This window comes from Haemaphysalis longicornis, unplaced genomic scaffold, assembly GCF_048455015.1.
Source record: "Haemaphysalis longicornis isolate Haplotype H1 unplaced genomic scaffold, Haemaphysalis longicornis Haplotype H1 scaffold_10, whole genome shotgun sequence".
Taxonomy (NCBI): Eukaryota; Metazoa; Arthropoda; class Arachnida; order Ixodida; family Ixodidae; genus Haemaphysalis; species Haemaphysalis longicornis.
In genome coordinates this window covers 16,111,878-16,133,726 of record NW_027526204.1, presented here as the reverse complement: position 1 = coordinate 16,133,726, position 21,849 = coordinate 16,111,878, and the positions used below count along the sequence as shown (strand labels likewise).

At 50.1% G+C, this 21,849-nt stretch overlaps 1 protein-coding gene across 1 annotated transcript in view; it reads left to right on the top strand.

Annotated features, from left to right (window-relative positions):
- Positions 1-21,849, top strand: part of LOC144158244 (uncharacterized) — a gene marked incomplete in the record, with an annotated part of 583,448 nt that overhangs the window by 263,342 nt on the left and 298,257 nt on the right.

Sequence of the window (21,849 nt, the reverse complement as noted above, 5' to 3'; positions counted from 1 at the left end):
CCTATATCACCAATCATTCGGTGCAGATAAGCAAGTCTTGTTGCTCCTTTGAACTGCTACCTTATCTACATTCAAATTCAAGGACCGAGTTACCGGGCAACGCTGGGCAAGGCCAGGGTAACGGACTGGGACCGGATGCGAAAGCACACCGAAGAGAAAGCAAATGAAGAAGAAGACTCGGACACCGAAGAAGGCCGAGACGAAAGAAGCAACCAAACGTACGCTGAGTGGGCCCACGAGCAAAAGACGACGCTCGACAAGTTCACTAAGGAAATTGTGACGACTGCGCAAACACCCTTCGTGGACGCCCGCCTCGCGCACATGTTTACGGCGCGCCACTCGCTCACGCGAAGGTGGAAACGGCAGCGTCACAATAAGAACTTAGTCAAAAGAATAGCGAGGTTGAAAAAGGAAATAGCCGAGTACGCGAGCAAGCTATGCCGCGAAACCTAGCTCAGCGTGTGTGATGGCCTGCAGGGCAAGCTGTCGGCGCGGAAGACGTGGTGTCTCCTGAGACATCTCATCGACCCGCTGAGCAGCAAGACGGCCGGCAATCGCAATTTGATCAAGACACTGAACGCCTACAACGGGGACGGACAGCGCCTGCTGAACGACCTGGAACGGACGTACTTCAAAACAGAGAAAGGCCAGTATCCGATCCCTGACGAGTATGCGGGGCCGGAGAACCCGGACCTCGACGAACCTTTCACAACGGCTGAGCTTTGGTCCGCAATAGACGAAGGTAACAAGATGAGTGCTCCCGGTACGGACACGATTACCTACAAATTGCTCGGTAACATGAGCAATGCGGCGGCAAGAGAACTGCTGGGTCACATCAACAAGGCCTGGGAGAAGTCGCGGCTACCGCCCGAATGGAAAACGGCCGAAGTCAGGTTCATACCGAAGCCCGGCAAACCGCTCAAGATCGAAAACATGCGTCCGATATCGCTGACCTCCTGCGTGGGGAAGGTGGTCGAGCGCATGGTGTTCAAGAGGCTGCAAGCTCATCTAGATAAGATGGGACAGATGCCGGCCACGATGTACGGCTTCAGACAACATCTAAGCACGCAAGACGTGATGATCCAGCTCAGTGAGCTGGTGGTGAAGGAAGCAACGAAGACAGCACCGCGAGCGATACTGGCCCTAAATCTGAAAGGGGCATTCGATAACGTGTCGCACGCGGCCGTGCTGGAAAATCTAGGAAGGACGGGATGCGGCCGGCGAACGTTCGGCTACATCAAAGACTTCCTGACCAAAAGAACGGCAATGATCAGGATTGGCAAGGAGATGTCAGAACCCGTGGAGCTCGGGGATAGGGGAACCCCTCAGGGGTCTGTCCTGTCGCCTCTGCTGTTCAACCTGGCACTCCTTCCCCTACCCTCGTTACTCGAGCGAATAGACGGTGTGAGCCGCGCATTATACGCCGATGACATCACGGTGTGGACCAACCGCGCGGGCTGTGACGCCTGGATAGAAGGAGTGCTGCAGAGAGCGGCGGAGACTGTCCACGGATACGCCAAGTCCTGCATCCTGAGCTGTGCCCCGCAGAAGTCAGAACTGCTCATCGTCCAACCGGGCAGGCCAAAGAAGCAAGCATCCCCGAACGTAACCGTAACCATCGGCGGCACGCAAATCATACCGACTGAACAGATTCGGATCCTGGGCCTGTTACTCAGGGGAGACGGAAAAGCCTCGGCCGCCGTCACCAAAATCAAGCACTCGACTGAACAGATCGCAAGCATGATACGTAGAGTTGCGAACCGCAACCGCGGTCTAAAAGAAGAAGACGCACTGTGGCTAGTGCAGGCGTTCGTTGTGTCCCGCGTAACCTACTCCACCCCGTACCTCCGGCTAACGAAGGCGGACAAGGAAGCGCTGGACACGGCGATGCGTAAAACCACCAACATAGCCATGGGTCTGCCAATGTACTCGTCAACGAAAAGATTGATGGAAATGGGCACCCTCAATACCACGGACGAACTCATCGAAGCACACTTGTCCAACCAGAGAGTTCGTCTGAGCAGGACAGAACACGGAAGCGCCGTCCTACATAAGATAGGATGGCAGGTTGAACCACAGACGGAAGAGGCACCACTCCCTCAGGGATGGCGCGACTCCATCACAACCAAACCGTTACCGCGCAACATGACAGTGGAACGGCACGAAGGCAGGCGGACGGCGCGGGCCAAAGCCCTGGCCCGGAAGCTGGAGGAGGACCCCCAGGTCCGGTATGTGGACGCCTCGCTCCCAAAACACGGAACAAAGGCCGTGGTGGCCGTAATGGACATCGACGAGCTGAAGACCTGCGTGTCGGTGAAGACTACGGACCCGACCGTGGCAGAAGAGGTAACCATAGCGCTGGCTCTAACGATGCCGAAGGTCACCACGGTGGTTACCGACTCCAAGAAAGCGTACGCAAGCTATCGGAAGGATATCGTCTCCTCTGCGGCAGCAACTATACTCGAGAGACATCCCACAACACCGGGACGAGTCACCGAGCTCATGTGGGTCCCGGCTCACTCGCTCGTGGAAGGCAACGTCACCGCCGACCACTATGCCCGCGAACTAGCCATCCGGGCCGAGGAAGAGCAACCACACCCCGTCACGAGTTATAAGGAGATCGCCCGCCTATACAAAGAAAGTAGAACGAGGCTTCCGAAGCCACACAAGCAACTAAGCAGACGGCAGCAGACGATATTGCACCGCTTACAGGCAGGGTCGCTCGCACACCCGGCGTTTCTGCACAAAATGTACCCTGCAGAACACGACAACACATGTCCGTTCTGCCGGGGAGACGGCACTCTCGCGCACATTATTGAGGAGTGCAAAAAACTCAAGACACCCCCCTACACCCTTCCCCCCTCCCCCAATTCCAACCCGCTCGAGCGATGGGAGACCTTACTGTCTAGCTCTGACCTCGCCATTCAGGAACAGCTGGTGGCTCGAGGAGAAGAATTACTGGACACATATGGGTCCCGCGAATAGGGAACCACCCCATCTGGTGCCTGCGCGCACCATTCTTTATTTGAAGCTCCGTTAAAGTTGTTCACTCACGCACACCCCCACGTTTCATGGCATTCGCTGAAACCGAAACTGGGATTGGCTGCCTACAAACGCCTGTAATTAAACAATCGTCGCACGCTGAAGCAAATGAGGTTTCTATGCGTGATAAGTAGGTTATTAGCTACGTATCACAACAAAAAAAAACAAGATTCTAAATGTTTTTGTCAGTTCTCCTTTGAGGTATGTCACAACCTTTTGCAAAACATTTTGAAATTTCGACCGGTAGATTTTATTTCAGATGGACCTTATAAAGTACCATCATTTATGATATTCAAAAGTTATAATAGTAAAAACAATTTTTTTTATTCTTGTTATTGACAAAAACATGCCCCGAACGTGGCCGTTGCGGGAACATTCATAACTTATAAATGGATTGCAGGAATCACAAAAGTTTTTGTCCACAGGTAGCCAACTGACCCTACTGTTCAACGAACGAGAATATTTGCCATCCGATATTTTGAAATCAAGTTATAGTAAGATTACCAAAGAAAACCGAAAATGAGTTATTTTTTCTGTATTCCTTGAAATATATCATGATTGCTTCAAACCTTACCATCCGTTTTTAAAAATCCTAGTTTATTGCACAGTCAGGTAACGGCAACAAGCATGCCAAGTTTTATTGAAAAAGAATTACTCATCTTGAAGTTCGAAGTGTTCGCGCAAGAAGAAAAAGTGCAAAAAATTAGGTTTTGAAAAAAAAAATTCAGGAATAAAGTTTTTTGATCAGTGAAACGAGACAATCTTGCCCTGGAACATAAGGATTAACCAAATTCATAGCTAGGGCTCTCCTTTGCTGCCACGAGCTCATTTTTTTGCTTTTGTTGCTGCCCGTATTTGTATTATTTTGTGGAGATGTGTTGTCTCAACCGTTGCTTGGCACTTACCCTCTTTCTCTGCGTATTGGTGACTGGTGCAATATGCTACGGAAGTGTGGTGGCCACGTTCGATGCTCACTTCCCTTGAAATATCCGCTCTACTTTTGCTGCTGTCGTTGAAGCGTCACACAGCATTACATATACCAAAAGTCGTATGTGCAGGATCATGTGGACGTCTTGGGCAACCCAGGCCAGTTGTGCAAAAACAGATGATAGGGTCGGCATAGGTATAATGCTATTACCTTGTAGAAAAGATTCTCGCAATGGCACCACACAATTGTTCTCCAAGATCCCACACGTTGGAGCACTAACGGATACATTCACGTCCACATGGTCTTCGGTTGGAGCATACACTGTGTACCGACTGTAACGAAACTTTCCCTTGTGTCGGCTTTTAAGTGCGAATGCACTTCTTAAGCGAGCCTGAAGCGTCCACCGCCGTCCGCATTCCGCCGCCGTCCACATAGCAACAGCTGCGGGTGCGCGCGCTCCTCGTCTTCCTTGGCAACGGGGGGAGATGGGCGCGCGCTGCCTGGCCGCTGACATGGCACATACCCACGTGGGGGATTGGCCAGGAATCTCCTCGTCTTCCTTGGCAACGGGGGGAGATGGGCGCGCGCTGCCTGGCCGCTGACATGGCACATACCCACGTGGGGGATTGGCCAGGAATCGGGCGTGAGAAGGGCTAATGCACCCGCTTAAAGGAGTACTGACACGAAATTTCAAAGCTGAGATCCGCTCTAGCAATCAAGTACAACGACAACACAAATAGGTGTCTGTGAATAAATGCATCTTTCTTTCTTTGTAGTCGTGTATGTGTGTGTGATCTCTCTTTCGCGAACATTACCGAACCGCGCAAATTCAACTCCTGCATTCGCACTTTCACATTCTTCCCCTCGGGGAAATGCGGGGAATTTTTTAGCCTAGACTTGAGTACGCACTTTTATTAAACCATCTAGCCCATGCTATTCCTTTTCTACTAATACTAACACATATGAAAAGCACGAGCCCGCTAGCATTCGCAGCAGGAGCGTGAAGCGTGCGCGGCCGACAGAGACAGAAACGCTTGTGGGGTCACGCATCCCGCTTACAAAAATTCAGAGCAATGTTTAGAAAGAAGAAGATTCCAAATTATCTTTGAATACTTTTTTACGTACTAGACTAGAAGATGGCGGAAAATTATTAATATACGCGGCCAGCGCGGCTGATATTCTCTTCGTTATCAGTTTCTGTTACCGCACCACTTTAGTTTCGGTTTAAGAACCATTTGCCACCTGTTAAACAATTGGCTATAACTGTGGGCGCCCAGTTGCATGACGAGCTGGTAAGGCACTCGTTCATCTTTGTACACTACAGGGAATCGTATGTCATACAGGCATAATGTAAAGCCTAGTGAACTGTCTTCTGTAGCACGTCCCAGTAGTATACTCTCTCATAACAATACAGAGAAACGCGATCTATCGTCTCGGGTGACTTACAATGAGGAAACTTGTTCCCCACGGTTAAAATGTCGCCCGTTTCTTTTTGCATGCCATTACGCTCCCTCAACAATCTTTTTTTATGCGCGTTGCCGCCGGTGGAAACAAATTTGACGTCGTGGTTGTTCCCTTCTTCGGGAACATACCCACTTCATGGATTGATCATGAATCACGAGCATTGAGAGGCTGATGTGCACGATTCGACCAAATCATATAACTCCGAATCGAAAGCAAACGTTCCACAATACTCTGTGCTTCTAAACGTGATGGCACGCGAACTACGAAATGTTGGTCGAAGTATATCGGGCCAAAAGACAAGAGAGTTTATAAGGCCACAAATATTATTTAGCACTAAATAATGTGTTATAACTTCTTGCCGGTTTTCGATTTTAATACGCGCAAGCAGACGCAAGCGGACCCTTACGAATTTTTTTTTATCCAGTAGCTTGTTTTTCTCGTTTTGGGCAACGCCGGTATTGCCACAATGCCACATGCCACATACATAAAACTCCGGGACCGTTCAGGCGACTCTGTTCTTCTGTGGATTACTGCTTAAAGTTAAATAACACAACTTAATTTTAGGGATGCCTTCTGAGGATTGTAGGCTTTATAGTGTGTTATTTGGGCGCCTGAAGAATAAGAGAAGGATCAAGATGAGCGGGACGGGCCACGACAAAACTTACCAAGCTGCTGAGTGCCCTCTGCCTCTTCGGGATCAGTGGGTTAAGGCAGAAACAGGTTTAGAAGTGGTGGGATGTTGGTGATGATAACGATGGTAATTTATTGTTGTGAGGTTCATCATCGTCGTCGCCACCGCTGAGGTGGCGTTCGAGGCTATATACGTACAGGCCGAAGGAAAACTCGCCATCCATATTATTTCGTCTAAAATCGTACTAAAATGAATATTGTATCTTGGGGCAACGTTAATTCTAGGTGCAATTTGCGTAAAGTACCCGTACAGCCAGTGCAAACGCAATAAAGATACTCTAATATTTCTTCAAGGAAAAGCCGTCACTGTTTGAATCGTTGTATTTTAGGTGCGGGGTACCTTAGGACCGCGCAATGTCCGTCCGCGTCCGTGCGAATAGCATTTACAATCGCAAAAAAACCCCACAGGCAAAGGCAGGATTCGAGCCTGTGCCTGGTAGACCTGACAGAGTTTGTATCAGTCGTCTTACCCATTGAACTACGACCGTGAGCTAGTATCCGAGAGTCAAACGGCTTAATCCCTCGCCTGATGATGATGATGATGATGATGACTGCTATTGGTCTCTCCTTTGAAGCGGGGTGATGACATGTCATCTTACCAAAAAGGACTAATATAATCATGTTTTACACTCTTGGTTTAATACTAGTGCTGATTAGGGCAGGCACTAAAGCTTATTAGGCCCGTACTACTTTTTTTTCCCTGTTACAGGTGGTAACTGTCCTAGGCAATATTCCCCTCTCTGCTTTTCGTCCACCAGCATTCTAATCTTCTTTTCGTCCCCTCGACAGCCTCGAAGTTAACTTCCTCTGTTATACCATTAAATCCTAGGGCTTCTGAAAGCCCAATATTCCCTTCACGTAGATTTGGATGGATACCCTCACATTCGAACACTATGTGCCGCATAGTTTCTGGTTTCTTTTCCGCAGACCACGCATACCCCATCATTTTGTGAATACTTCCCCACAAAACTCTTAGTTCGCAGGCAACCTGCTCTAGCCTCAAAAACCAAAGCACTGCCCTGGGAATTATCGTACAAATTTTCCTTTCTGATGTTCAATTTCTCAGCCCTGTACATCTCTAACGACGTTTTACCTTGCATTTTTTCCCTCCATTTATTCGTTTCAATCTGCCTTGCCTCTTTTTTGGTTACCTTCGCTGTTTTGGATTCTCCACTGTTCTTTCCGTATTTCATCGTTAACCTTCTAGTCTTTCTTAACCACTGCGTGTCCACACTTTTCAAGTATAGGTACCTAAAAACCTTAGCTGCCCACCTTCGTTGATCCATTGCCCTCAACCTCATCTCAATGCATATTTTACTCTGACCTTCTCTAACTTCAAACGACGCCCAGCCCATATCTCCGTGAACTGCTTCGTTAGTTGTTTTTCTATGCGCACCTAAGGCCAAACGTCCTACCGTTCTCTGGTTTACTTCAAGGCGTGATAGAACGTCTGACTTTAAGCAGAGTACAGCATTCGCAAACGTGTGACCCGTAACCATTACTCCTTTCCATATTCCTCTTACTACTTCATATCTGTTATACCCCCACAGAGCTCTATGCTTCATTATAGCTGCGTTTCGCTTTCCCTTAACCTTAAGTTGCTCCTCGTGCGTTCTTAAGTAGTTATCCCCTTCGTTTATCCACACTCCAACATATTTATATTCCTTCATTCTAGGTATTTCGCCTTGCTGGATAGACACTACGTCAGTGGTAGCGTCATTGAAAACCATTATTCCTGATTTTTCTGCACTGAAATCTAACCCGAGGTCGGTGGCTTCCTGGCCGCTAATATTTATTAGCCCCTGCATATCGGTTTGGTTATCAGCTAAAAGAACAATGTCGTCTGCGTATAACATTCCCGGAATATGCTGTTGTACCACTTCGCCTTGCAGCATATGGATTAGGCTAAACCCTACTTGACTTTCTTCCAGTTTCTTTTCTAACCCTACCATGTAAAGCATGAACACATTGGGCTCAAAGGGCATCCCTGTTTCAGTCCCCGATCGATGTTGACCTGCTGGGCGTATTTCTGTCCTTCCCAAGTAAGGTGCACTCTATTGTCTTTATAGATTGCTATAAGGAACTGTACTAACTCGTCATCTAATCCCTGGAGTTTCAGCTTTCTCCACAGCCGTTCTCTGTTTACGTTGTCTAATGCCCCTTTAATGTCCAAGAACGTGATCCATAGTGGTCTATTCTGTGCTTTCGCAATTTCAATTCATTGCGTTATCATGACCAAATGGCCATCCAGTCGCCTGTCATGTCTAAATCCATTCTGCAGTTCCCCAAGTATTTCATTTTCTTTCATCCATGCTTGAATTTCTGATTTTATCGCCTGCATTACGAATCTATACACCACTGACGTTACTGTGAGTGGTCTGTATGAATCAATACTGGCTTTGTCTCCTCTTCCTTTATATATTAAATTCATCCTACTTTCGAACCAGTCCTCTGGTATTTGTTTGGTTTCTATCACCTTATCTATTGCCCTCATAAACGATTCCTTGCTTTTAGGTCCAAGCAGATTTATCAGTTGCATTGGTATCCCGTCCGGGCCCACTGCTGTCTCGGGGGAAACCTTTTGCTCTGCTTAAATGAGTGGAGTACCTTTTAACCTCCCAATCTCCATCCGCGTCCATCCGTGCGTACACCCCCATCAAGCGAAAATCAAGGGAAATTTGATTTGAAGCATGAGTTGCAGTTTCATTTAGGGAATAATCAAGGTGCAACTCACAGCTCAAATCGAATGAAGGTCGGGGCGCAATTGGGTTGTCACTCGGGGCGAAACTTGGGTGTCATTTAGAGTCCCTGTACTCCGAACGCTGGCCATCAATCACGGCGTGGAGATGCTGCCATTTTTTCTCCCAATCTCTACTTGTGCTTCACCGAAATTCAAAAGCCCTCATGTATTCCAGACCCAGATGCCTTGAACGCAAAACATGACTCTGGTATACGTGTTGGTAATGCGAAACATATGCCCAGACATTTCATGTGTAGTTATGAAATGAGCTACCTGGTCTTACGTCACCCGCTAGGTTGCGTACTTTACGTGCCACAGAATGTCGCACAGGGCTTTATAAACATTCACTGGTCTTTCAACACTGGTACTAAGAACCAATATCTTCGGATTGGCCCCACCATTGGTAGCATTTAAAATCTCTACAATAATGTTGGTTATTTTATCCAATATCAACAATAAACTATGAAGTGCGTCTTTTCAAAGCCAGGATATCATCACAAGGCAATACCGCTGAATTTATGAGTTTCCACAATTTAAAGAAACAACGGTACTTTTGCCTCCTTGCAGACATGGCGACCGACGTTTTTTCTGGTGAGGTCAAATATTCAGCACTTCTCATCTGAGATCTCGCACAGATTTCTCCGTGGCACAAGCCAAGGAGCGGCGAAACCCATCTGGTCAGTGTGTGAATTGGGCGCCTGCAGATGAAGAAGAAGAGAAGGAGTGAGATGAGCGGGACGGGCCACGACAAAGCTCGGGAAGACATGGACGACAGTGACAGCTCACACTCGAAAGGGCCCAGCAGCGTTCGACCGGAGTCGGGGCCTTCCAAGGTTGCGAGCGGCTTTTACAGATGGAGCATGCCCGTGCCCCGGGAGCAGTGGGATCCCCGCGACAAAAAGCTGCTGGAAGCGGTGAAACCGATGGAAGAGGTCGAAGACATCCTGGGCTACTCTTTCCGCGATAAGGTGAGTCCGTTCTCTGCGCTGCTGCGAAAAGCCGACATTCCAAAAATGTAGGAAGCAAGCCAGAATCTGCTCGGCGCAGACTAGCCTCTTTCATGGCGTAAGGGAGGTGGCTACAAGGAATATGGTGGGTAGTCTCGACAAGAAAGTTTCTCGTCACTCGTGCCTCCAGTGCAACCCGACCTCACGCGGACATTTCTGAAGTGATGCAATTTAATGAATAGCCACTTTAGAATTGTTAGTTTACAAAGCAAAAGCTTAACTAGATTTTCAAGTAATAATAATTTCTTATTACCAACGATTCGCACTAATTACGGTAATAAAACCTTTGTTTCGTAGCTGTCACATTGTGGAATAATTTCCCTTTCACGGTGAAATCATCGTCATCTATTACTTGCTTAAAAAAACCTTAGAGAGTGTCTTTTGGTTTAATTGTGATCCTGTTTTGTTCGTATTTGTGATTGTTGTTCTCTTGTGTTTTCGTATGCTTTTATTTCCTTCGTGTTATCTTCAAATTGTTTGTATAACTTTTGGTATTTATTTTAGGATTACTTTTTGAGTGCCTTTACATTAGAGAGTAACTTCACTTGTATTTTATACTGCTTTAATTATATGATGAGCTCTCACGTCCATTACCCGCCGCGGTGACTCAGTGGCTAAGGCGTTGCGCTGCTGAGCACGAGGTCGCGGGTTCGATTCCCGGCCGCGGCGGCCGCTTTTTTGATGGAGGCGAAAAGCAAAAACGTCCGTGTGTACGAGATTTCGGCGCACGTTAAAGATCCCCAGGTGGTCAAAATTAATCCGGAGCCCTCCACTACGGCGCGCCTCATCGCCTGCGTTGCGTCGGCGTGTTAAACCCCACAATCAATCAATCAATCAATCAATCAATCTCACGTCCATTTGCTGCTTTTACGAATTTGCTTGTCCATTCGTAATCGAGGGTCCCCTTACAGTCTGTTGACTCTGCGACCCTCGTCTGTATATTGTCACGTAGCCAAGGACGAAGCAGTTGTTTGGAAAGGAAAGAAGTTTATTGGAGCGAACTTGTGCTCCCCTAACAACTGAAAAGAATACAGAGGCGGCGAAGCAGTGGTCAACAAAGTACGTGCGTCGGCGAGCGTCGCAGAATCGAATGCCCCGGCGTCTGCTCTGCAGGCTTTTTATCTTTCGGCGCGCGTGGTTCTGGAACCGTCGATTCGCATCGAGAACATTGTAGATGCAAGAAGATTATTCCGGGCTGTTCACGTAAATCGGAATGCTCTCCCTATCACAACAGATAACACATGCGGCACAGAAAGAAGGAATGGAACACGCGCTTCCCTTGGCATGGAGATAACACAGACCGGCGCAGCCGGGCGGTAAAAGCAAAACACAAATAAACAAACCCAATGTATGGTTCGCGGCATTACCCCCCCTCTAAGAGTGCATCGACCCGATGCTAACATAAGCGACAGTCCGAAAATAAAAATAAAAGTTCGTCATCGTTCGTAGAAAGGTTTTAAGCGAACCACGTGGACGACTTCGGGCCGCGTACGTCGTCGTGATGTGCCGGAGTCACCATCGGGGATCACTTCGTAGGTAAGTTGGCCAACACGTCGCAGAATCTGGTAGGGTCCGAAATACCGTCGCAGAAGTTTCTCACTCAGTCCGCGTCGTCGGATGGGAGTCCAAACCCACACACGATCCCCTGGTTGGTACTCGGCGTCTCGGCGTCGGAGGTTGTAGCGGCCGGCATCCACCAGCTGCTGGTCCCTTATACGAACTCGAGCGAGCTGGCGGGCCTCCTCCGCACGTTGAAGGTATCCTTGGACGTCGGCGTTGAGGTCGTCGTCTTCTAGATGCGGAAGCATGGCGTCGAGCATCGTAGTCGGTCGTCTTCCGTAGACAAGCGCGAATGGTGTCATCTGCGTAGTTTCCTGCGTCGCTGTATTGTACGCAAACGTGACATACGGGAGGACTTCGTCCCAAGTCTTATGTTCAACGTCGACGTACATGGACAGCATATCCGCAATCGTCTTGTTCAGACGTTCCGTTAGTCCGTTCGTTTGGGGGTGGTACGCCGTCGTTCTTCGGTGTTCCGTGTTGCTGTAGCGTAAGATTCCTTGCATCAGCTCCGCGGTAAAGGCCGTTCCGCGGTCCGTGATTAGGACTTCAGGGGCTCCATGTCGCAGCACAACTTGGTTTATAAAGAACTTGGCGACTTCTTGTGCAGTCCCCCGCGGAAGAGCGGCGGTCTCTGCGTAGCGCGTCATGTAGTCTGTCGCTACGACAATCCACTTGTTCTGCGATCGTGACGTCGGGAACGGACCTAGGAGGTCCATTCCAATATGTTGAAAGGGCCTCGACGGGACGGTGATCGGTTGCAGAAGTCCGGCGGGTCTTGTCGGCGGCGTTTTTCGTCGCTGGCAGTCCCGGCAACTCCGAACGTAGTGGGTGACGTCGGATGTAAGGCGGGGCCAGAAGTACTTCGCCTTAATTTTTGCAATAGTGCGAGCTGTGCCGAGATGTCCGGAAGACGGGTCGTCGTGGGACGCTTCCAAAATTTCGTCACGAAGGTCTGCGGGGATGACAAGTAGATAATTCGTTCTTGTTCCGGGGCTGAAATTCTTTTTCACGAGGACGGAGTTTTTAAGGCTGAATGCTGGTAAGTTACGCTTGAACGCTCTAGGCACGGCGACGTTTCGTCCTTCGAGGTAGTCGATCATTACGCGCAAGTCGGGGTCGGCACGCTGCTGGGCGGCTAGGTCGCTCTCCGTAACAACCCCGAAGAACGAGCTGTCTTCATCGGAGTCTTGTGGTGGCGGGTCGACAGGGGCGCGGGACAGGCAGTCGGCGTCGGAGTGTTTCCTCCCGGATTTGTAGACGATTGTAACGTCGAACTCTTGCAGGCGCAGACTCCACCGCCCAAGACGGCCAGAGGGGTCCTTCAAATTGGCGAGCCAACACAGCGCATGGTGGTCTGTTACAACCTTGAACGGTCTGCCATACACGTATGGGCGAAATTTTGAAATGGCCCATATAATAGCCAAGCACTCTTTTTCGGAGGCAGAGTAGTTTTTCTCCTCCTTCGACAGACCACGGCTGGCATAGGCGATTACGTTTTCGCACCCGCTTTGTTTTTGGACAAGGACGGCACCCAAGCCTATATCACTGGCGTCCGTGTGTATTTCCGTGTCGGCGTTTTCGTCGAAATAAGCGAGCACGGGCGGGCTTTGCAGATGTTTTTGCAGCTCGCAGAATGCCTTTTCTTGGTCGTCTTCCCAGCTGAAATGGGTGCTGTCTTTCGTCAAGCGCGTGAGCGGCTCTGCAATGCGTGCGAAGTTTGCGACGAAGCGCCGGTAGTATGCGCACAGTCCAAGAAACCTGCGCACGCCCTTCTTATCTTTCGGCCTTGGGAAGTTCGCTATGGCTGAAGTTTTCAACGGGTCAGGCAGGACTCCCGCGGCGTTGACGACATGGCCCAAAAACTTCAGTTCCTCGTACGCGAAGCGGCACTTTTCAGGCTTCAGCGTTAACCCCGACGTACGGATGGCCTCGAGTACAGACTGCAACCTTGCGAGGTGTTCGTCGAAAGTCCTAGAGAATACCACAACGTCGTCGAGGTATACGAGGCAGGTGTGCCACTTCAGGCCAGCTAGCACAGTGTCCATGACTCTTTGGAACGTTGCTGGTGCCGTGCATAGCCCAAACGGCATCACCTTGAACTCGTATAGGCCATCCGGGGTTATGAATGCAGTCTTCTCTCGATCTCTCTCGTCCACTTCAATTTGCCAGTAGCCTGTCTTCAGATCCATCGATGAGAAGTACCTCGCATGGCAGAGGTGGTCGAGGGCGTCGTCGATTCGTGGCAGGGGGTATACGTCCTTTTTGGTGATCTTGTTCAATCGCCGGTAGTCAACGCAGAACCTCAGTGTGCCGTCTTTTTTCTTCACGAGTACGACCGGCGCAGCCCACGGACTTTTCGATGGCTGTATAATGTCGCCGTTGAGCATGTCGTCGACTTGAGTCCGGATGGCTTCACGCTCGTGTGAAGAGACGCGGTACGGTGACTGTCGGGTAGGTCGTGCTCCATCCTCGGTTATTATCCGGTGCTTCGCCAGAGGTGTTTGACGTAACTTTGAGTTCGACGAAAAACACTCGCTGTAGCGACGCAGCAAAGCCAATAACTTGTTCCTTTCATCTTGCGGTAGCGCCGGATTCACGTCGAAGGGGTGCGGAAGCCTGAAGGTATCGTCGGGTGCGCGTTCAAAGTCGGCGACTGCTAACACGTCACTTGCTTGTTGCATTTCTTCGACGAACGCAATTGCAGCGCCCTTGTTTAAATGCTGGTACTCCTCGGTGAAATTGGTGACCAAAACGTGGGCTTTGCGCTGCTTAAACCGTGCAATGCCTCTTGCGACAGACACACCGCGGTCAAGAAGCAACCTTTGGTCACTCTCCACGATAGCGTCGACGTCGGGAGCAGCACCTTCACAGTGGACGGTGATCATCAAGCTTGCGCGGGGTGGCAGGGTGACGTGATCATCGGTGATCCTTACAGCTGCACGGTGTTCGGGGTTCGATTCCGGCGTCATGGAGTGGTCGCAGGAAAAAGTTATCGACTTCATCTGCAGATCGATTATTGCGCCGTTGTCCGTCAAAAAGTCCATTCCGAGAATTACGTCGCGGGAGCAGTTGGGCAAAACGACGAACACCGCAGGGTACGTCGTGCCGTCTATGGTGACGCGCGATGTGCACGTTCCACTTGGCGTCACGAGGTGGCCTCCTGCTGTGCGTATGTGCGGACCATCCCATCTGGTCATAACTTTCTTCAGTTTAGACGCAAATGGTCCGCTCATTACCGAATAGTCAGCTCCCGTGTCTACGAGGGCGACTACGTCAAAGCCGTCGATGGACACCTTGACGTCAGACGCAGTCTTCCTCGAGTTCCGGGTTCGTCGGGGCGTCGTATCTCGGCTTGTGCGTGTTGGCGGTCGGGCACTGTGCGTCGTCGTTGTCGTCGTCTTCTCAGCGGACGTCTCGGTCAGGTCGGGTACGCGTCGCGGCGTATAGCTGTCGTCGTGTTCGGGAGTCTCGTCAGGGTTAGGTCGGGTCGTCTTGATGAGGGCATGTCGTGAATCATTGTCTTCACCGCGTCCTTGCGTCGTTGGAGGGTTTCCAGTTTTTCGTCGTAGAGCAACTTCACCTCCAGAAGTTGCTGCTTTTAGTTTCCCCCACGTGGGCTGGAGGACCTTCCACGGGCGAAGTCAGCGTTGCTACGGCGGTTCGGCGATTGGTATGGGTAGGGCGACGGCGAACGGTTGAAACGGGCTGGTCGACGGCTGGTGTTGGACAGGTACTCTTCGATCTCCGATGGGCGCTGGCCAGTTCGGGGGCGGGGTGCGTCGACGGAGAACCCTCGCAAACCGAGCCTCCTGTAGGGGCAGCGACGGTAGACGTGGTCGGCCTCTCCGCAGTGGTAGCACAGCGGACGATTGTCGGACGTTCGCCACACGTCGGTCTTCCTTGGGGCAGGGGGTTGCGCCGCAGGTGGTCGGGCCGGCGAGAGGGGACGACGGTACGGAGCCTCGTGACGATAGGGTGCAGGTGGGCGAGGGCGATGTACAGCAGCTGCGTAGGTCATGGCTTGCGGCTCGCGAGGTGCTACTGGCGTCGTTGAAGTTCCCAGCGCTTGCTGCACTTCTTCTCTAATGACGTCGGTAAGAGAAGCGACTTGTGGTTGCGGCGGCGTCGGGAGCAGTTTCCCCAGCTCCTGCCTCACTATTTCGCGGATAGTCTCGCGTAGGCTGTCGGCCGGGATCCGCGTGCTGCCAAAGTCGTTCGCATTGGCCGCGCCAACAAAGTTGCGGTCATACTGCTTAGCACGCATCTCGAGGGCTTTCTCAATGGTGCTGGCTTCGGTAACGAATTCGGCGACGGTTTTGGGCGGATTTCGGACAAGTCCGGCGAACAGTTCCTCCTTCACTCCGCGCATTAAGAAGCGCAACTTCTTTTCTTCCGTCATTTCGGGGTCCGCGCGGCGAAATAGCTGCTTCATCTCCTCAACGAAGATCACGACACCTTCGTTGGGGTGTTGCGTGCGCGTTTCCAACAAAAGGGCGGCTCTTTCTTTCCGCACGACGGTAGTGAAGGTCTTAGTGAACTCGCTTTTGAACTGAGCCCAGTTTGTCAAGGAGCTCTCGTGGTTCTCGAACCAAGTGCGAGCCGAATCTTCCAAGTAAAAGAAAACCTGCCGGAACGTTTCTGCGTCGTCCCACCTGTTGAATTTCCGGACGCGCTCCAGTTTCTCCAACCATTCTTCTGGGTCTTCAGCGGGGGCTCCTCGGAATGATGGCGGTTCCCGTGGCTGCTGCAGAACGACAGGAGGATTGGCTTGGTTGAGCATGGTGCTGGTTGCGACGTTTTTCTTCTTCGTCTTCTCCGGTAGTAGACCGAACTCGGGAGGTAAATCTTGCACGCGGAGGCTGGCTCTTGTTGGGCTGGCTTGGCGGCTTCCAGAGGTTGTAGTGGGCATGAAGGGTGCGTACCCAGCACCTACACCAGATGTCACGTAGCCAAGGACGAAGCAGTTGTTTGGAAAAGAAAGAAGTTTATTGGAGCGAACTTGTGCTCCCCTAACAACTGAAAAGAATACAGAGGCGGCGAAGCAGTGGTCAACAAAGTACGTGCGTCGGCGAGCGTCGCAGAATCGAATGCCCCGGCGTCTGCTCTGCAGGCTTTTTATCTTTCGGCGCGCGTGGTTCTGGAACCGTCGATTCGCATCGAGAACATTGTAGATGCAAGAAGATTATTCCGGGCTGTTCACGTAAATCGGAATGCTCTCCCTATCACAACAGATAACACATGCGGCAGAGAAAGAAGGAATGGAACACGCGCTTCCCTTGGCATGGAGATAACACAGACCGGCGCAGCCGGGCGGTAAAAGCAAAACACAAATAAACAAACCCAATGTATGGTTCGCGGCAATATCAATTTATTTGTACTGTTTTTTTATAAAATAAACTCCGCTCCCCCACCCGTTAAAAATATACACGATAGAACTGCGGCTACAAATTCATAGCCGAGGGATGGAGGTTTTAATGGTATTTATTACGGAATAGCTTAAGTAATCATGATAATATAAACGTACGGATAAATTCCGAAAGACTGCTTTGCTGGCACTCGCTTACTTCAGGAAAAACTGACCTACTAGCTTCAGCCAGCCATGGTGTTCTAGAAGCGCAGAAACAGCACCGGCAAATGGAAGCATGAAATTCGAAGTGCACTGTATAGGTGAAGTCGAGAGCATGACGGAATCCCGTCTGGCAGGGAGGGTCATTAGGAACGAAAAATGAGACCCTGACCAGTCCAAACAAAACGTACTGACGTTTCGGCTTGCAGCGCGGAAGATTGTGAACAAGGCTTCCGTGCTGGAAGCAGAAACGTCAGTACGTTTTGTTTGGACTGGTCGGCGTCTCTTTTTCGCACTATATAGGTGTAGCGCTGTTGAACATGAGAAGAAAAATGGCATGACAGATGGTCTTCGCTTTCCACATCGAGTGCATGGGCTCGCATACTTTATAGCAGTAGCCGACCGATTTTTCGGAACTGGACGGGAACGAAAATTAGTCCGAATAAAGAGCAGTCCGAAATATCCGCGAGTCGCAAAAGCGAAATTTATTTTATTTCTAACAAGACTGAAGAAGCTGAGAATGGTTCCTTGTCTTCAATTTCCTATTCGTGTGAGAATGTCTGCTCGCATCTCTTCGTCACATTTTTTCGTGAGCATTGGACAACAACGCCGAAGCGTTGTGAATGTGTTGCGTTGGCGGTTGCGGGAGGTCGGGAGTGTCTTCGTCGGAGTCAGGGTCGCTTTGCGGCAGGGCGGTCATTCTGCGCACCATCTCGTCGTCCGTTAGCTCCGCGCACAACTCTAAGTTGCTGTCCCCTGCAGCAAACTCTTGTTACCTTCCATTTGTTACCTTCCACGACATACCCTCGCACTACCCCCAGCCGCTCCCACCTTCTCCAATGAAGAAGAACGCCTATGGCGACTCACCCGGACACAAGCACTCCCCTGCCGATATCGACTTCACCCTATCCACCTTCTTTGTACCCCACCCCTTTGTGCCCCGTCTGCGGGTCCCTCGATACCCAAGACCACAGTGTGGGGCATTGCCCACAAAACCCATTCCCCCCTTTCACAGACGGAGAGCACTGGGCGATGGCGTTGTGCAGCTGGGACCTGGAGGTCGAGGCCAAGGTCATCCAGCGAGCTGGAATAGTCACCGGTCGGTTACCACCGCCGGTCACCCGCCACCCAGACTAGCACCATGGGGCTGAAATAAAGTTCTCTCTCTCTCTTTCTCAAAGTGGGTTACCCCGGCAGGAGTCAAGCCAATCCCCATCCAATCCGAAGCTAGCCAGATGGTTAGGATTCGAAATTGCGTCATCTTGGAGTCGTACCGTGGCTGTTTTGCGGAATATTTTGTCCGAAAAATCGACATTTTGACTTATTTTGTCCAAAATATCCGTTCTTCATATAGATTACTCCCATAAGACAAGTGGTGGTTTTCCGGGAAAGTCCTGAGTATCCAGCGTATCCGATTTTGTTTAGTTTAGTACGGGACAAAGAGAATAACTACACAGGACAAGCGCTTGTCCTGTGTAGTTCTTCTCTTTGTCCCGGGTTTTTCTGCGCTTTTAATCACAATGTAAACACAAATATATTAGCTTCTTCGGTGACATGACACGTCCTTACCCGTTACAAAGAAGATACCATTAGTAGGCATCATCATCATTATCAGCAGCAGCAGCAGTTCTCGCCGGCGCGTGCTCTATTTTCAGACGCTTTGCAATTATGACTGGTTTAACTTCGACGCTGATTGAAAGCGCGCACACGCGCACTGGCGCGCCAGCGCAACGCCCTCTGCTCGCCGTACCTTATGGTCTACCCACTGCGGTGGCTCAGTGGCTAAGGCGTTGTGCTGCTGAGCACGAGGACGCGGGTTAGATTCCCGGCCGCGGCGGGCGCTTTTTTAATGGAGGCAAAAAGTGAAAACGCCCTCGTGCACGAGATTTCGGTGCGCGTTAAAGAACCCCATTGTGGTCGAAATTTATCCGGAGTCCTCCACTACGGCGCGCCTCATCGCCTGCGTTCCATCGGCGCGTTGAACCCTACAATCAACCAATAATGTTTATGATCTGTCAACGAAAATAATAGGAATACTTTTTCTTTATTTTGGGTAGGGGTGGTTATTGGCGAGATCGCAACGCCTATGACACAGGTGAGCAAAGCTGAGAAGCCTAAAAGGGTGCGCACTCCCCGGTACCTTTGCACACAAAAATCGTGCATGCGCCCCGCCATCACCTCTCCATTTTTTTTTATTTTTTTTTTGGTAGGAGGAAAATTTGGGAACACCCACAAAATGCAACACACACCGATTAAAAGCTTTTCAGGCTAAATTCATTGAAAGTTGCAACTTCAAAATCAAAAGCAGCACCAAATTCCGCTCTCGTATAGTGAAGCCAGACATCCTAATACTGAGAGATTTTGACACGTCGACGGTTAACATGAGGTTTCCGCCATTTTTTTTTTTACTAAAGCCACTTCGCGAGCAGGGGACGCTGGGTGGTCACCGCGAGGCACGCGCTCAGTAGTGCGCGGAATTTTCTTGGTTGGTATTTTTAACGCGTTACGTGCCACACATTACGCGCTGCTACAATAGCTCGTCTGTTAAAATGTAGCAGGAATTCGTCATCAATTACTTACACCTCAGCTAGCCACTGTGACTGAGCTATTGGGAAGTTTCAACATTAGGCTTGTCCTGCCAAAATAATGTAAAGGCATGCCGTGTCTTGCATCATTTATTAATTCGAAGTGGTGGTAAATGATGTCCTCAAAATAGAGCTCCGGAAATGGCAGGATGTGAACTGAAGACGTCAAGTAGAAGACGTACACTGCATTCTCTACAAATTGTTCTTCCAGTGACAAGAGCTCCCATTGCAGATACGATGCTCTCACGTTTTACTGCCTCCTGTTCGAGATACCCTTGCTTTACCCTCTAATAAACTTTTGTAGTTCCCTGCATCCGGTGCAAGAAATGGAACCCCGCAGTTGACCTTGTCGTACCCTATTTACTCGCCTAATGATCGCACTTTTTTTCCAAAAAAATTGACGCAAATGTAGGGGTGCGTTTATTGCGCGGGGTTAATTTTTTGCAAAAAACTTTTGAGCACAGAAAAGGCAAGCAATTTGCGAGTCAAAATATCTGCGATAGGTCTCATTAACATAATAACAATAAATAAAAACAATAAAAACTACTCACACCGCCGCCAGCCGCTTTGCAAAGTGACGCAAAATGCAGTGTTTTCATGAATTACGGAACGCGCCGGAACAAGTTTGCTACGACGTGACTACAGGACAACCAGAAAGTGGCTGCCGCTGTCACAGTGCCGGACATCAAAACAGACAAAGGTGCCGACGCAGCAAGCTTAGCGAATTTTAGGGGCGAAGCTCCTTGGGGCGTATGTATGTATGTATGTATGTATGTAACCGGTATGTATGTAGCCACCTCTAGTTTAGTTCTTGGATTGTTTACTAGATGGCGTGGCTACCTCTAGTTTAGTTCTTGGATTGTTTACTAGATGGCGGTACTTGTATATAATGAAAAGATGCGCTTGGATTGTTTACTAGATGGCGTGGCTACCTCTAGTTTAGTTCTTGGATTGTTTACTAGATGGCGGGGAGCGTTGTAATAAAATCCGTTCGCTGTTGGCGCGCGCTCGGAGTCGCCCGATGGATAAGGCTGCAGATGTGCGAGCCCGCGAGGCAGAAGCGCTCCGTGAAGCTGCGCGACGCCGCCGCCAAGATCCTGCCGTACGAGAGCGGGAGGCCGAAGCGTGTCGTCTGGCTGCGTGACGACGCCGCCAAGATCCCAGCGTTCGAGAACGAGAGGCCCAAGCGTCACGGCAACGGCGCGAGGACCCTGCCGTACGCGAAGCGGCACGGCTGCGGCGCAAAGAGGATCTCCAAAACGTCAGAGAACGGGAAGCGGCGAGAAAGCGCGCGTATCGGCAGGCAGACCCCGATGCAGTGAGAGCTCGTGAGGCGTCTGCAAAACGCATCAGGCGAGCTCAGCCCCAAGGTGCCGACGCGCGGTTTAAGCGAGACTTTCTAGACGTTACGTTCGGACACAGATGTAGTGGGCGAACTTTCACTGAAGAGTCACGGTTTTACCGATGATTTCCCCTCAGGAGCTTCGCCCACTCATCATCATTCACCCCGTGGATATGCTGTGAATTTTTTTTTCTTTACCTTCTCAGTACATTTTAATGAGAGTTTCTTCCTCTAAAATATTGAACACATCCTTGCCGATATCGCTAATATATGCAAGTCTGCGACAATAACGTAGCCATGTCCGCTTTGAAAGGAAAGGAAATAGAGGTACACACGACCATCATCAGCTAGACCTGGCACACATACGACATACTGTTGCGGCAAGTTCAGGGTGCGATCATTATGCGTGTAAATACGGTAATCCAACCTCGGGAGTTGGTGTTTCGAAGCCATGCGACATGCTACGGAGCCGGTGTGTCGAGTGCGATAATGAAAGTGGCGGTGCGCTGCCGTCTCTTGAGGGTTTAGCAACCACGCTGCTGTCATCATCCTGCTCCCGCGTCGCGAAAAATCGAAGTAATGAGACCGTTAGAGTTTACACAACATACACCTCTCTTAGCAAAATTACCCTTTGTCCAGACGTTGCATAATGCATTTCTGAACTAACACTCAAGCTTCACGGCACGAAATGCCTGTCCGGAATCAGCCCTGTGGGTTTAAAACGCAGTAGAAATCATGCCTCGTTAATATAGACCCCATTAATAAGAAGACCCCGCAATATGGACGAAATTTTTGGCGACCGGTGTCTCGCCATACGATTCTGCCCCGTCAATACAGAAACCCGCAGTCTGTATGGAGGGCTGTTTTGGAAACGGAACAGGTAAACACAGGCTGTCTCGTTGTTATGGACATGGGCCCACAA